The sequence below is a fragment of the Chiloscyllium punctatum genome, chromosome 25 (genome assembly GCF_047496795.1).
Source record: "Chiloscyllium punctatum isolate Juve2018m chromosome 25, sChiPun1.3, whole genome shotgun sequence".
Taxonomy (NCBI): Eukaryota; Metazoa; Chordata; class Chondrichthyes; order Orectolobiformes; family Hemiscylliidae; genus Chiloscyllium; species Chiloscyllium punctatum.
In genome coordinates this window covers 11,750,355-11,766,517 of record NC_092763.1, presented here as the reverse complement: position 1 = coordinate 11,766,517, position 16,163 = coordinate 11,750,355, and positions in this window count along the sequence as shown.

Here is a 16,163-nt window from a genome sequence, read left to right as displayed (position 1 = left end):
CTGGGAAGTCAGGCACAGCTTAAAACCAAAAGAGAAAGCATTCAATGTGGTGAAGGGCAATGGTAAGCCAGAAATTGGTAAATCTACAAAGACCAACAGAGGACAAGGAAAAAAGAAATAAGAGGGAGAAGACTAAATATGAGGGTACGCTAGCTGGTAATATTAGGAGAGATTGGAAGAGTTTCTTTAGAGATATAAAGGGCAAAGAGTGGCAAAACTGAACATTGGGAAAATGATGCTGGAGAAGTAGTAATGAGGAACAATGAAATGTCTGTGGAACTGAATAAGTGCTTTGTGTCAGTCTTCATGTTGGAAGACACAAGTAATACCCCAATTATTCAAGAGAGTCGGGAGGTAGAGGTGAGTATGGTGGCTATCACCACAGAGTTACCAGTGCAGATAAGAAGCTTGAAGGTGCTAGAAAAACTGAAAGTGGATAAATCAATTGGACAAGATGGCCTACACCCTTGAGTTCTGAAGGATGTAGGTTGGAGAGATAGTGGAGGTTTTAGTAGTGATCTTTCAGGTGTCAATCAGGGATGGTCCCAGAGAACTGGAAAATCGCTAATGTAACCTCCCTGTTTAAGAAGGGAGTAAGGCAAAAGACAGCAAATTATAGGCCGATTAGCCTGACCTCAGTCATTGGTAAGATTTTGGAGTCCATTCTGAAGGATGAGATTTCTGAATACTAGGGAGTACATGGTAAAATTGGGTAAAGTCAGCATGGTTTCATCAAGGGCAGATTATGCCTGACAAATCTGTTAGACATCTTTAAGGAGGTAATGAGCAGGTTAGACCAAGGAGAGCCAATGGATGTTATCTACCTGGACTTCCAGAAAGCTTTCTTAAGGTGCTGCACAGGAGGCTGCTGAGTTACATAAGGGCCCATGCTGTTAGAAGCAAGGTGCTAGTATGGATAGAAGTTTGGCTGTCTGGCAGAAAGCAGACAGTGGGCATGAAAGGGTCCTTCTCAGGATGGCAGCCGATGACTAGTGGTCTTCCATAAGGGGCGGTGTTGGGACTGTAACCTTTCATTTTATGGATTAATGATCTAGATGTAGGAACTGAGGGCATTCTGGCTAAGTTTGCAAATGATACAAAGATAGATGGAGGGGCAAGTAGTATTGAGGAGGTGGAGAAGCTGCAGAAAGATTTTGACAGGTTAGGAGAGTGGGCAAAGAAGTGGAAGATGAAATACAATGTGGGAAAGTGTGAGGTCATGCACTTTGGCAGGAAGAATAGAGGCATGGACTATTTTCTAAATGGGGAGAAAATTCAGAAGTCTGAAGTGCAAAGAGACTCGGGAGTTTTACCTTAAGGTAAACTTGCAAGTTGAGTCAGTAGTTAGGAAGACAAATACAATGTTGTCATTAATCTCAAGAGGATTAGAATATAAAAGCATGGATATACTTCTGAGGCTTTATAAGGCACTGTTCAGACCACATTTAGAATATTATGAGCAATTTACTCCCCATACCTCAGGAAAGATGTATTGGCCCTAGAGTGGGTCCAGAGGAGGTTCAGGACAATGATCCCAGGATCATTGGAGTTGAGAAGGATGAGGGTGGATCTAATTGAAACTTTCAGAATACTGAATGGCCTGGGCAGAGTGGATGTTGGGAAGATGTTTCCATTGACAAGAGGACGAGGACCCGAGGGCACAGCTGTAGAGTATAGGGAAGACTTTTTCGAACGGAGGTGGAGAAATTTCTTTAGCCAGGGAGTGGTGAATCTATGGAATTCTTTGCCACAGAAGGCTGTGTAGGCCAGAACATTGAGTATATTTAAAACAGAGATAGATAAGTTCTTGATTGCTAAGGGGATCCAAGGTTATGGGGAGAAAGCGGGAAAATGGGGTTGAAAAACCTACCAGCCATAATTGAATGGTGCAGCAGACATGATGGGCTGAATGGTCTAATTTCTGCTCCTATATCTTATCATCTTATGATTTCTGATACACATACAGTTGCATGGGTTTTGTAGCATGATGGAGATTTCCTTATCACTGAGCCAAAAATCATTGGTTCAAGCCCCAGATGTATACTTCTGAACAAATTTATTAGCCATATCGGTAGTTTATATTTTAAAACTGAAATTACAATAATTTAAATAAAGAAAAAAATACTATCAATGCTGAAGCTCTGAAGATGAGTTATACCAGACGCAAAACATAAACTCTGTTTTGCTCTTCACAGATGTTGCCAAACTGCTGAGTTTCTCTGGTCTTCTGTGTGTGTAGCATGCAATTATTTCTTCCCCAAGTATTCAGTGAGCAGGAATGATTATTCTGCTGTGTCTGAGATGTACTAAAGAAATATTAAGGGTTATGTACCAATGGAGTAAGGACCTTTTCTTGCTTGATTATTTTTGCCATTTTATTTCCAATGTTAAAGATGAAAATGATGTATTAACTTACAATGAGTTTTATAAATTTGAGATCTAAGTATTTGACTTGTTGGGTGGAGGATTAAATTATGCAATAATTCACCAGTAATGTAACCAATTAAATTGAGCTCTAATGAGCCTGTCTAACCTTCTGCAGAACACAAGCAGAACACAATAAATATTGTGCTAATGTCAAATTTAGAAGCCAGAACCTCAATCAAACATGTATTATATTGAGAAATATACCAATATTAAGGCACAATATTGATGACAGGATAGGGGATCTGCACACAATTACCAATCTTGTCAAAGATATTTAGAATACCAATTATTGACAATGGATGGTGAAAATAAGCAGTATTTTTTGGCAGAATCTGCATGGCTAGTGGTACCTAACAAAATAACAAGTGCAGATCTGAAATTTGTGCCTGTGTGGTCTAAATTATTTGCTCATCAAAACACCACACAGATGTCCTAAATACCAACCTTTTGTTTATTTGTGCATGATCACTCCAACATCATCCCCAAGTGCTCCTGAGAGAGCGATGGCTATTCACCTTCTTGAAATGTTGCAGTCCATGTGGCTTGGATACATTAACAATGCTATTCAGAAAGGAGTTCCATGTTGATTAACCAACAACTGATAAGAGAGGTGATATATTTTAAATTAAGTGATTCTTTAAATTAAGAATTTTAAATTAAGAATTTTAAAGTGATACTTTAAATTAAGTATGTGTAGTGATTCTAACGAGGTCAATCAGGTAGACCACATAGAATATTGGGCCTCTTCTGTCCAATCGGGGACCCCTGGCTGACAGATATATCAGGGGTGTTAGAAATCCTGTTCACTCCGAGAGCTGGATCAGCGTCAAGAACAGTGTAAATAAAAGGTGACTGGGTGACGGGTATGGCCTCTGTGGAGTTATTTCAATTGATCATCGGTGTGGAGAGATTTTCTTGTGAAGAAGTATTAATCAGGTTGTGCCAGTGTTGATTGAAGTTCAGAAGATTGAGAGTCAATCTTATGGAAACATATACAATTTGTAGGTTGTTTAACAGGACAAATTTGGAAAGATTGTTTGCATTATGGGAGAGTCTCAGACCAGAGACCATAATCTCAAAGTAAGAGGTTCTCATTTAAACAGAGACAAGGAGGGATTTCTTCTATTAAATGTACTGAATTTGTGTTATTCTTTACCTCAGAAGTCTCTAGAGGATGGGTCGTTAAGCTTTTTAAATGCTGAAAGAGACAGGTTTTAATCAATTTGGGAATCAAGATTTATGGGAAAAAACTGAAAAGTGGAGTTGAGAGTTCTCAAATCACTCGTGATCTCATTGAATAGCAAAGTGGACTTGATGGACCAAATGTTCTACTTCTGCTCCTATGTTTTACAGTTGTTCAGATCACACACAATTCCCCACTGGGTCTTTGGAAGCAGCCAGAAGCATAAAAGTTGAGTGCAGCTGATACCTTCACAGCCACCAGGATGGGATGGTCACCCAGTCCTTCATATCATACATCTTGCTCCAACAGTCAGCAAAATTCTGTGGAAGTGTCCTGGGACATCTTCAGTTTGCAGCAACACTGCACATCACTCATCTGGAGGAAATAATATTGAGCATGAAAGACTCGAGGCCCTGCTGTGGCTCCTGCATGTTCTGAGGAGAATTTCAATTGCGAGCTCCTCAAGCTGTTTGGTATTGTGGAAAGTTGCTACTGGTCCTGGGCTTCGTGGCACATCTGTTACACTACAATTTCTATGTGTCTTAGTTGCACCAAAGTAACAGCAATGATAACTCCTGCTGTGGCTGGATCCATTGGTCTTGGTCCAATGTACCCAAGCGAGGAATATAATAAATAGAATAGGCTCTTAGTAAAATGAGCAGTCAACATTCACATCACTCAGAAATGTCTTTAGCATTGCTTTAGCATTGTCCTCTGTACAATGGACCATGGAGGACTGTAACATTAGTTGTTATTCCAATGCACACAACAAAAGCCTTGTCAAATATAGTACAAATGTTGTTTAACCTGTAACCTGTGGAGTAATTGCTGTATAATTACAGATACCTTGTCCTCTGACCTATACCTCATCCAAGAAAGGCAGTACTGCATATAAGAACACATTGGCAAATACTTGCATTTCAACGTGAAAGGAAATCAGTTCCATGTCCTTTTGCAGATTATGAGATCATGGATTGCTGTTGTGAATTGTGCAGGCGACATTTTTAAGGTCACCAGTGATTGCTTCAGTTTCACAGCAATGAATAATTTCAATCTACATTGCCCAGTGGAATCATAGAATACCAACAGTGTGAGAAGAAGCCATTCAGCCTATCAAGTCTGTACTGACCCGCCAAACAACATCCCACCACATCTAATCCCTGACCTTACTCCTTTAACACAACATTTGCCATGGCTACTCCACCTGGCTTGTACAACCTTCGATACTATAGACAATTTAGCAAGGCCAACCCACCTAACCTGCACATCTTTGGACATCTTAGCAATAACCATGATATCTTGTGACTTGGATTTGTATCCATTATCATTGGCACTGCATGAACTTTCCAAGCAGGGTGCTAAGGTTACGGATGAATTCAACCTATGAAATTACATTTTTTGAAGTCATTCATAGAATGTGGACATTGGTGGGTAGGTCAGCAACTGTTCATCAATGACTTGCCCGGCGTGTAGCTAAGAACCGATCATGTTGTTGTGGATCTGGAGTCACATTTGGCCAGATCAGTTAAGCATAGCAGATTTCCTTTCCTCAAAGATGTTAGTGAACCAGATTGTTTTTTTACAATAATCAACCATGGTTACATGGTTACCATTAGATTATCTTTTTATTCAGTTTTTGTTGATTTCAAATTTAACATCAGCCATGTTAGAATTGGAACTCATGCCCCCAGAAGTGATTTTTAGTCAATAACTTTACCATCACACCCCTGCCTCTCCCCGTATGGTGGTTAATGCATTTGCTTCTTTAAGAACAAATTTACTTCTGTGTCTTCTGCGGATCTAATAGCTTTGTTCTCCTGTGATCGCCTTGTGTGTGTAACACCATTGTACCACTTACATAATGCAATTAATTTGCTTATATCTCAGCATTCACCAACTACAGTCAAAGTTAATTTGCTGTCAGGAATAAATTCCACAATACAATTTATTGTAGAACATCACAGTTTTCCTCAATAATGTTTTACAAATTTAGTAAGGCATGTCAATCAACAGACTGATAGAATAATAAGCCATGGCATGAATTATTTGACTTAGTGTTGAGATTTTTCACAGCCTGCTTAAATTATGTGATTGTGAATTGGTAGATTTTCTTTCAATGTGCAAGAAATGTCAATCACATAAGAACCTTAGGGAGATAGTGGATAATCTACAATTACTTCAAAAATAGACCTCTAATACTTTATTACCAGAGCATTTCTAGATACTTCTATGATTAAAATAGCCAATGATAAAGAGTTTCTTCTAAATATTAATCTCCCAATAATGAAGTTATAGTAGGTAAGCCCAATTCAGTATTGACTTCTGAAGTATACAATGAGGCTGGCATGATCATTAATCATTGTGAATCAGTTGGCTGTACTTGAATAATTTGAATCCTCCAATGTAATGGTTACAGTCCTGACTAACAACCTGGAAGCAGAGAGTTCAGAATTTCATCATGGCAAATTGTGAAAATTAATTCAATAAATCTGGTCAATTATGGACTTGGATAAGAACAAAATGATCATAGAAGCTGCTGACTCTCATTATAAACCCACTTGGTTCAATAATGTTCTCCATGGAAGAAGAACTGATTCTGATAATAGGTTTGGCTTATTTGTATTATTAGCTACTTGCTAGACTTTTGATGCCTTCTTAAGTGAATTTACAAGCCACTCAGTTGTAAAAACAATTGCAATTTGGAAGGGAAACTACCTTGGCAAAAGCACTAGAAAGGATCAATACATGCCACCTTACCAATTATATTAAAATAATTCTTAAGACAACTACCCAAAAGATTTATCTTCAATTTTCTGCCTAAGCTAGGTCTGACCCACAGTTCCTCCATGATAGGTAGAGCAAGGGCACCCAAATGCACCCCAACCAGAATGGGAATCAAGTTGGCATCACCTGTCCTGCCAACTCAGCCACTGCCACCAACCTGAATAAGAGAAAGTTTCTGAGGCAACATACAATTTTTCAAGCATGTTGTGGTCCTGAGATATGCTCAGTGATTGCGGAGGCTTTAATTTTCTTTCCATCACATGACTGACCAGGTATCTCTCTAACACTTATAGTCTTTCATTGACATGCTAGAAGGATTTACAAGTTGCTCTGCAATATTTATGGCCGCATTATGAATAGACTTTGTTTGGCCATCAAGTTCTGGAACGGGCTTGAACTCAAACGCTCTGGTTCATAGGTATAGACACAACCCAATGTGAGAGAAATACAGCGTGGACATTTGACTTTAGCATTAATGGCTGCTACTTATCTCAAATTAGTCATTGGCCATGATGAGATGTGTCTCACACAACTGTGATCATCACTTACCAATTCTCTCTGCCATCCAATCTCACCCATGTTGTCTTCTATAGATTTTTTTTACCTTAGCATTTTTCTGGTTCCATTCATGCATTGGTGTACCCTCAAGCTCCATCTTTTGTGCTCCCCGTCTTCGTCATGGTGTCTTACTGTTATTGGCTACAATGTTTAAAAACATTGTAGTTACTTCCATGCATGCATGTTCATCTCTATTGATTCAACGCTGACTACCACATTGCTGACTAATTTTCATTATTTATTTATTAGGTTATCTACAGGGTGGAAACAGGCCCTTCAGCCCAACAAGTCCACACTGACCCTCTGAAGAGTAACCCACTCAGACACATTCCCCTATCCTATATTTCTGCCTGACTAGTGTACCTAACACTATGGGCAATTTATCATGTCCAATTCACCTGACTTGCACATCTTTTGGGTTGTGGGAGGAACCCACACAGACACGGGGAGAATGTGCAAACTCCACGCAGGCATAAATTGAACCTGGATCCCTGGCACTGGGAGGCAGCAGTGCCAACCACTGATCCACCATGCCAACCCAAGCCTCAGCACCACCCCATTAGTTTAGAATTATTTGAGAATTATTTAAGAATTTCTTCCTATAATCAATAAAAATCTGAAGACATCTTCTTCAGAATCTAGCTTTGTCTGTGATCCTTGGCTTTGATTAAATTGTCATGCCAGCAGTCACCATAATCTAAATTTGGCATCTTATTGAAATTTGCTGCTTGTTCCTAATATTTGTGTTGCAATTAAGTTCACATTCTTACACTTGTTGTGGGAGATTATGTTACAAAATAATCTCAGTAGCCTCAAGGTACAAGTTAACAATTGTTTATTGAGCTAATATTGGGAGAGTATGTCCCAGACAACATTTTGAGTCAACACTTTAACTCAAGGATTCATCAGATGTTTGTAAGTTATGTAGACAGTACATTACTCAAATTCCAGAGTAGTCTGTTTTCGACAAATACCTTGCTTTTCACACATTCCAAAAGTGGAAAGACATCTGTTACTCCTGGTCTTACCACTCCCTATCTCCCTGGTGCCATCCTAACTCCTCTCCAAAGCCTTAACTAAATCCTATTGTTTTGTCTTTGTTGGTGTGGTACTGGGTCATCCTCACATTCCAGTTCTGAATAAACCCTCTGGGTTAATGCTGCTTCAGCCACGATACATTTTCATAGAAACTCTGTCGATTTGCAACATCATCATTTGAGTGTGTTTATGCAGTTTAGCTAACTTTTCTTTTAACCTTATTTGAATAAGAATAAATAAAAATGAATATTAAATGATTTCAATGAATACTGTTTATGAAATTTGCTAAAACTCCCTACCTCAATCTAAACCTAGTTAGAAATACATGTGGTTTTATAGGTCAATGCATTTATCTCCAAATTTCCCCCAACACACTGCTACAACATTGTCCATTTTCCTCTTGTCCCTTTCCTACTGTTGCCATATTTTTATGCTGTCTTTGAATCATACCCAATAGAATTCTAAAAGGCATACGACTTTTACAAGTTGTGACCTTTTTGGAATGCCTTGATCTCTCCCGGCAATGCAAATTTCATTGGTTTCCCATGACCGAATAAATAAACATCAAAAATATTACTCTGCCTTTCATTTATTCCATGGTTGCTTTGTAATGTCTTCCATCCATTCATCGTCCATCAATACTACACTGTACTCATTTAAAGTGAGATTACTCATTTGTTTCCTCTGCTTTCTGGAACAACTCCTCCAGATCCTTCTATGACATCATGTGTCATAGCATAAATATCACATAAAATCACAAGTCTACAACTCTTAATAGTTTTCAAAGCAATACTTTAAAAGAACAGGGCTGGTGAAAGAGCAACAATAGTGAAAAGTAAATGGTAAACCAAAGCAACAAAGAGAAAAATAAAAGGAGCAAGAAACACATCCAGTGACATAAATATACAAATTCTGCTCTACACTCTACTTCACAAAATAAAGATAAAGACTTCCAAAGAGAAGCGGAAGGCAAATACTTACTTTTGGACTGAGCATCCAGTAACATCTTTACAAAATTACAACTGTGCAAACAGGTTAGGCATTTCAATGTTGCAGATTACCCAATAAATATTCCCAAACAAAGATCTCCACAAGTCTTGCTTGCCCTTGCCAAGGAGGGGCTTCACAGTTCGAACTTTTCAATTTCTTTGTGGATACTCAAAGAGATCTGGAAGGTTCACAAAGACCAGCTGAGATAAGAATTACCTTCAGGATTAACACAGTGCGACTTATGTTGTATGTACAGCAACCCAAAAGTTGATTGACTAGTTTGCTGTAAGATGCTGTAGCAAAAAACAGGTGTGTGTCTTTCTGAAGAGAAACTTTCAGAGCAAAGTGCTGAGTTAGTGAACACCTCTATGTCAATTTAAGCCTTTAGGACAAGATAAAGAGTCATACTATTGATGCAATATTTGAGTGTGGACACAAATATGATTGTAACAAACATTGATACTATTGTCAGCAAAGTATACCAAACTAACAAAACATGTAATTGATACAATTTGTCACACCTACTGAAAAACTGTTCTAATTTCCATGCTGTTTATAAAGCATATAATTGAAGGTCACTAGGCCAGTATACAAAATAATTCTGGTTTCAAAGACCTCGCCAAACATGGAACAAAACAGGCACCAACAAAATTGGCAGCAAGCAAAGTGTAAGTTGGTGCACAAATGTAAACACATCAATGAGGTTCAGAGTCACCCAACCCAAAGGTAACTATTACATGATGGTCAAGCTCCTGTGTTAGTAACATTATACACCATAACATAGCCAATCAGAAACTTCCATAATCTTTAAAATAATTTGCCCTGTAAAGGCAGATCAACAACATTAAAATCTAAAATGAAATAGGAGCCAGTGCCAACATGTTACCACTACACATTGTGGAAGGCATGCACCTCAACAGTGGTACTCCATGGTTCAGCGGATGAGACTCTGTCTCACAATGAGATCACCAGTTCTACTCATTAGCAATTACAATACAGTGCCAAGAGGCAAATTCATCTTTGCTTCCTAAAATCTTCAGCCTGGTAATTACCATTTGTCCAGCAATGGCAGAAAACCAATGTAGATAGACCTTGGAATAGTTACAATTCAAAATTGTAAATGAAAATAAAACTCACTGTGGCAGAGCAGACCATATGTGATCCAACAAAATCAATCAAGAATCTACAAGGATGTGACTTTGAAGTGAGACATAAGGTACCAGGATGAATACAGTGGATGTGTTGAGTACATTACCCAACCCACACAAAATTCCTCGAGGTTAACATTAATGCTCCTAAGAAGTTCACTGTTATACTTTGGCCAGAACCAATGCGAACAGTTCCAATAGACAACTCCTAAACATAAGCAACTACAAGAGTTACAAAAAAGTCATTATCCAACAATAATATTGGAGAAATCTGTTTAAACCCTCAAACATTTTCCACCATTCAATAGAATCATGGCTGATCCAAAATGCCTCACGTCCACTTTCCTGCACTTTCCCATTAACCCTTGACTCCTCTATTGATCAATAACCTGTCTACCTCAACTTTAAATATACAGAAGGACTCTGCCCCACAGGTCTCTGTGGCAAAGCATTTGAAAGACTTAAAACCGTCTGAGAAAAAAACATTCCTCCACATGTCAGTTTTAAATTGGTGCTCCTTTATTCTGAGACTTATATGATCTAGTCCTATACTGTCCCATTGAGAAACATTCTGAAGGATTTACCTTGTCAAACCCTAGACGTTTCAATTAGATCACCTCCTGTTCTTTTAAACTCCACTGGTTCCCAAGCTGTTTGCTCATAAAACAATCCTTCCATATAGGGATCATCTTAATTGTCATCCTCTGAACTGTCTCCAAATAAGTTATGTTTTTCCTTGACTAAGGGGACCAAACTGCTCATTGTATTCCAGACAAGGTCTCACCAACATCTTGGAAAGTTGAAGTAAAACTTCCCTTCTCTTACACTCTGTCTTGAAATAAGAACTAATAATCCATTAACTTTCCTGATTACCTGCTGTACCCTTCTGCTAGCTTTCTGTATTTTATGCACAAGTACCCACCACAATTCTTTGTATTGCAGCTTTCTGCAGTTTTTCTTCAGTTGAAATAACATTCCGATCATTTGTTCTTTCTTCCAAAATGAGCAACTTCATATTTTATCACATTACATACCTTTTGTCAACTTTTTTTGCCCACTTATTTAACCTATCGACATTTCCCAGACTAGTTGCACATGATCAGCAGCTTTGACCATGGCCAGTCCCTAGACTGCAAGGACATCTTTGTAAACTGTTTATATCCCTGTCACAAACTGCATTTTCACATTTTGTAAGTGTTGTCTCAAATTTGGCTCTAGAACATTCACTTCTTTCTTCCAAATATTAATATATATTGTAAACAGTTCCAGTTCCAGCACTGATACCTGTCAAAAGCTCACTGGTCACCAATCTGAAAAAGAAACTTTTATCCTCACTCGCTATTTCCTGTCCATGATCCAATTCTGTGTTCATGCCAATATACCACGTCCAACACAATGGGCTTTTATCTTATGACTTAACATTTTGTTGAATGTCTTCTGGAACTATGAAAGTAACACATCTGTTGGTTCCCGTCTCTATACTCTGATCAAGACTTTCTTGAAAACCTCTAATAAACTAGTTGGACATGATTTCCCTTTCATGAAGCAATGCTGATTCTGCTTGATTAGATTGTGATTTTCCAAATGTGCTATTATGACTTCCTTAATACTTGGTTCCGATACTTTTCCAACAATAGACACTAGACTAATTCAACTGATATTTACCCAGTTCTTGCCTCCCTCTCTTTTCAATGAGGGCACCACATTAGCAGCTTTCCAATCCTTTGGTACTTCTCCAGAATCCAACGATTTTCAGAAAGTTACAACCAATGCATTTATCATTTCTGTAGCTACTTTTTTAGGATCCTATAGTGCAAGCCATCAGTACCAGGGGACTTCTCTGACTTTAGCCCCATTAGCTTATCAAATACTACTTCCCTAGTGATGGTGATGATATTTGCTTGTTCCCTTTTTTTAGCATTAACGAATGTTTGAAGCATCATCCACTGTAAAGGTTAATGCAAAATATCTGTTTGACTCCTCTGCCATTTGCTTGTTTCCCAAAATTGTCTCCCCAGTTTCATTTTCTAAGGGGCCTATGTTCATTTTGACTTCGTTCTTCCTTTTTATACACTTAATACAGCTCTTATTATCAGTTTTTATACTCACTAGTTTACCCTCATTGTTTATCTTCTCTGTCTATTATTATTTTTTAATCCTGTTTTCCCGGTTTCTGAATTTATCCCAGTCTTTGGGACTATCAATTCTTTGGCCTCCTTATTTCTTTTCAGCTTAAGACTCTCCTTAACTTTCTTGGTTAACCGGGGTTAGTTTATCCCTTTCTCAGAATCTTGCCTCCTTACTAGGATATATTTTTGCTGACAGTCATGGATTCCTTCCTTAAATGTCTGTCACTGCTTGCTTACTGTAATTCTTGCTAACTTATCTGCCTAGTTCACTTTAACTAACTTTATCCAAATTTCATTGTACTTTTATTAGATTAGATTAGATTAGATTAGATTACAGTGTAGAAACAGGCCCTTTGGCCCAACAGGTCCACACCGACCCGCCAAAGCGCAACCCACCCACACATTTACCCCTTACCTAGCACTACGGACAATTTAGCATGGCCAATTCACCTGACCTGCACATCTTTGGACTGTGGGAGGAAACCGGAGTACCCGGAGGAAACCCACGCAGACACAGGGAGAACGTGCAAACTCCACACAGTCAGTCGCCTGAGGTGAAAAATGAACCCGGGTCTCCGGCACTGTGAGGCAACAGTGCTAATCACTGTGCTACCGTGCCACCTGCGGCACTTTATTTAAGTTAAATACTGTTGTTTCCAATCTAAATTTCTCACTCTCAAACTGAATATTAAATTCTATAATATTATGATCACTACTTCCAAGGGGATCTTTTACTAGAGGTCATTTATTAGACCTGTCTCATTATACAGTATCAGATCCAACATATTCTGCTCCTTGGTTGGCTTCATGGCGCATTACTCTGGGAAACTATCCCTAATGCACTCAATGAATGTGTTGTCATAGCTTCACTTTCTACATGGATTAACCCATTCAACATGAAGATTAAATTCCCTATAATCATTCGGTCTACATGCTCCTATTGTTTGTTGATTTATCACCTTTTCCACATAGCGGCGTGTGTGTGTAAGTGCATGTGTAAGTGCATGTATGTGCGTGTGTGTGTGCAGGGAATTAGTGGTTTGTACACTATTCCTACCAATGTCTTCTTTCCCTTGCTGTTTTTTTCATTACCTCTGCCCAAATAGACTCTATGCAGAGTCATACAGCACAAAAACAGACCCTTCATTCTAACTCATCCATACAGACCTAGTTTCCCAAACTAAACTTATCTGCATTTGGCCCATACCTCTCTCAACCTTTCCTATTAATGAACCTGTCTGAACATCTGTTAAGTGTTATAACTATACCTGCATCTAGCACTTCCTCTGGCAGTTTGTTCTATATATGAAACACGCCCTGTGTAAAAACCTATATCTCAGGCTCCTTTTAAATCACATCATCTGAGCCTAGACCACCACTCACATCTGCCTTCATTTTCTCTTAAACAGAGTGACCCCACCACCTTTTCTATCTGTCCTGTCTCTCCAAAAGGTCAAATATCACTGGATATTAAGTTTCAGGTTTTGATCTCCTTGTAATCATGTTTCCTTAATGGCTATGAGATCATATTTATTTCCCTCAATTCATCTATCTTGTTCTGAACACTTCATGCAATAAGATACAATGCCTTTAAGTTTATTCTATAATTGAATTTCCCTACACATTTATGGTTCCTTGTACAATATGACATTCATGCATTCTATTCTTTCCTCTTTTTTTTCTGGTAACAATTAATCCCATCACTAACCTGCAATCAATCCTACCTCCTCTACCTTTGATTTTATAATTTTTCATGCCACTGAACCCACCCCCAACATCCCCACCTCCACTAATTAGCTTGAAACCCTCTCTACAGCCGTAGTTATGCAATTCACAAGGACATGGTCCAAACATATTAAACCTGAATGAGAAAGTGAGGACTGCGGATGCTGGAGACCGGAGTGAGCGTGTGGTGCTGGAAAAGCGCAGTAGGTCAGGAAGCATCTGAGGAGCAGGAGAATCGATGTTTTATGCATAAGCCATTCATCAGGAATATTAGACCTGAAGGAGACTTTACATTGATGCAGTGTTCCATCCACTTCTTGAATGAAAGTATTAACAGAACCATTTGCAATGGAAGAATAAAGTGGAATATTGCATCGTTGTAGTTTATACTTTTAAGTTTTACATTCCTCATTTTTGACGGCTTGGCAACATAATGACTATGACTACGGCTGACACAATAAATGGCATTTTCTATTATTCCAGACTCCAAGAATAAATAGGCTAAGGACAGACCACATTTCACTGGCAAACTATTTCACAAAATGTAAATACCACATAATCACCCCACTATCCACGTGCAAATGATCTAGCAGAATGTATGGTATGTATTATCAACTCAGTGGTCAAATATCAAACAATGAACCAAGCTTTTCATATCATATTCCCGAAGTACGCTCCAATGTTATGCTCAGAAGGCAAGTGCAAACAATCTTTCTCAGTAACCAACTGTCTAAATATTGAATCACATATTCTTCTTCAAAGACAGTGGAGAAGGATGTGACAAATCCAACTTTGTGCAATACCTTTTCTTTTCAGAATTCAGATGTAATGTTCCATATTCCTCTCCAAAACTACAGAATGCAATAGCATCTTTTGAATGTACCTTGCTTTGTAATGTGCAAGCAAGAATGTATGTTCCTCGCTTTAAGATTATTATTATCATCACTAACAGTGTAGTCCTGAAAGACTTCCTTCTTACTTCAAAAGATTTAGATAATGTTGACTAAGGTAAAATTTAAGGCATTGGCAGAATTCTTCAGCATAATTAACTCAACCATTCCAAATAATTGTCTGTTTCACAAATTACCACGGAGAATGGACATAATTTCCTTGTCAAAAAAAGGTGTCTGCATGCTTTCCAATTATTCCTTAGTTTACTGCTGCCACTCTGCAGGTTATGTGACCTAGGAAGCCTAGGAGTGGCAAACAAATAACTTGCTCAATTACCATTCCTTACTGTCTGGTGATACCTCTGACACATGTGACTTTAACTAGAAATAAGTCAGTAGCATCCAAGATGAATACTGAAGTCACCTTTACTGACACTAGTCAAGTGTTTGTGACTAAAATATCTCTCCAAATTAGCCGACAAGCTTTGTCAAAAGTCCACTGTTTTGTAAGATAGTAATGCTGACTACTGACAGCCCAAAAGCTGACACATAGTGGCTGTGACCTCTACCTCCTCAATGCCCTTATTTACAAAATTGCAAGTTCAGCCAATGGACCTGTATAATATGTGAATTCCAAGTCAGTGTATTCAGCCTTTATTCATACTTCAAACTTAAACAAAACCAGCTTCGAATTGCTTTCATTAAACTGTCCTGATTCTTTCACCCAAAAGTTGAATGTGAATGATTTATTTTTTTTCCCTATGGTTATACTTAACAAGCTTTTGAACACAGATCAGGTGCAGACAAATGATACACATTCAAAATATGCAAAGTGAATGAACACATGCTGCCAAGTTTCTAATTATAGCAGGGGAATGGTATCTCCTTTGTTTCAGTTAATGCTGAAAATCCAAAGAGTCAACATATGTTGGCATATGATGATAAATCTTTGACGCATGTAAATTAGAAAGAAAAAAACTATGAATATTAAATCTTCATCATTTTTCCATTAGCATCTAATTATGTAGTGATCATCCAACTCTTATTTTAATTTGAGTTTATTGGGCATCAAGGGCAAAGAATTGGGCAACAAAGCCTATAAGGAGGCTCAGAATAGGCTATGACTAAGGAGACATCAAAAGTAGATCCTACCGTTGAGATTTGACCAAAATCATAATATCAAGTCTGTTGTTGCTCTTGAAGAATTGACAGATTCCACTACTTTGAAGTGGTTATTGTGATATTTTCCTATTTGACAAAACACACTGCTTAGAAGATAGGGAAGATGCGC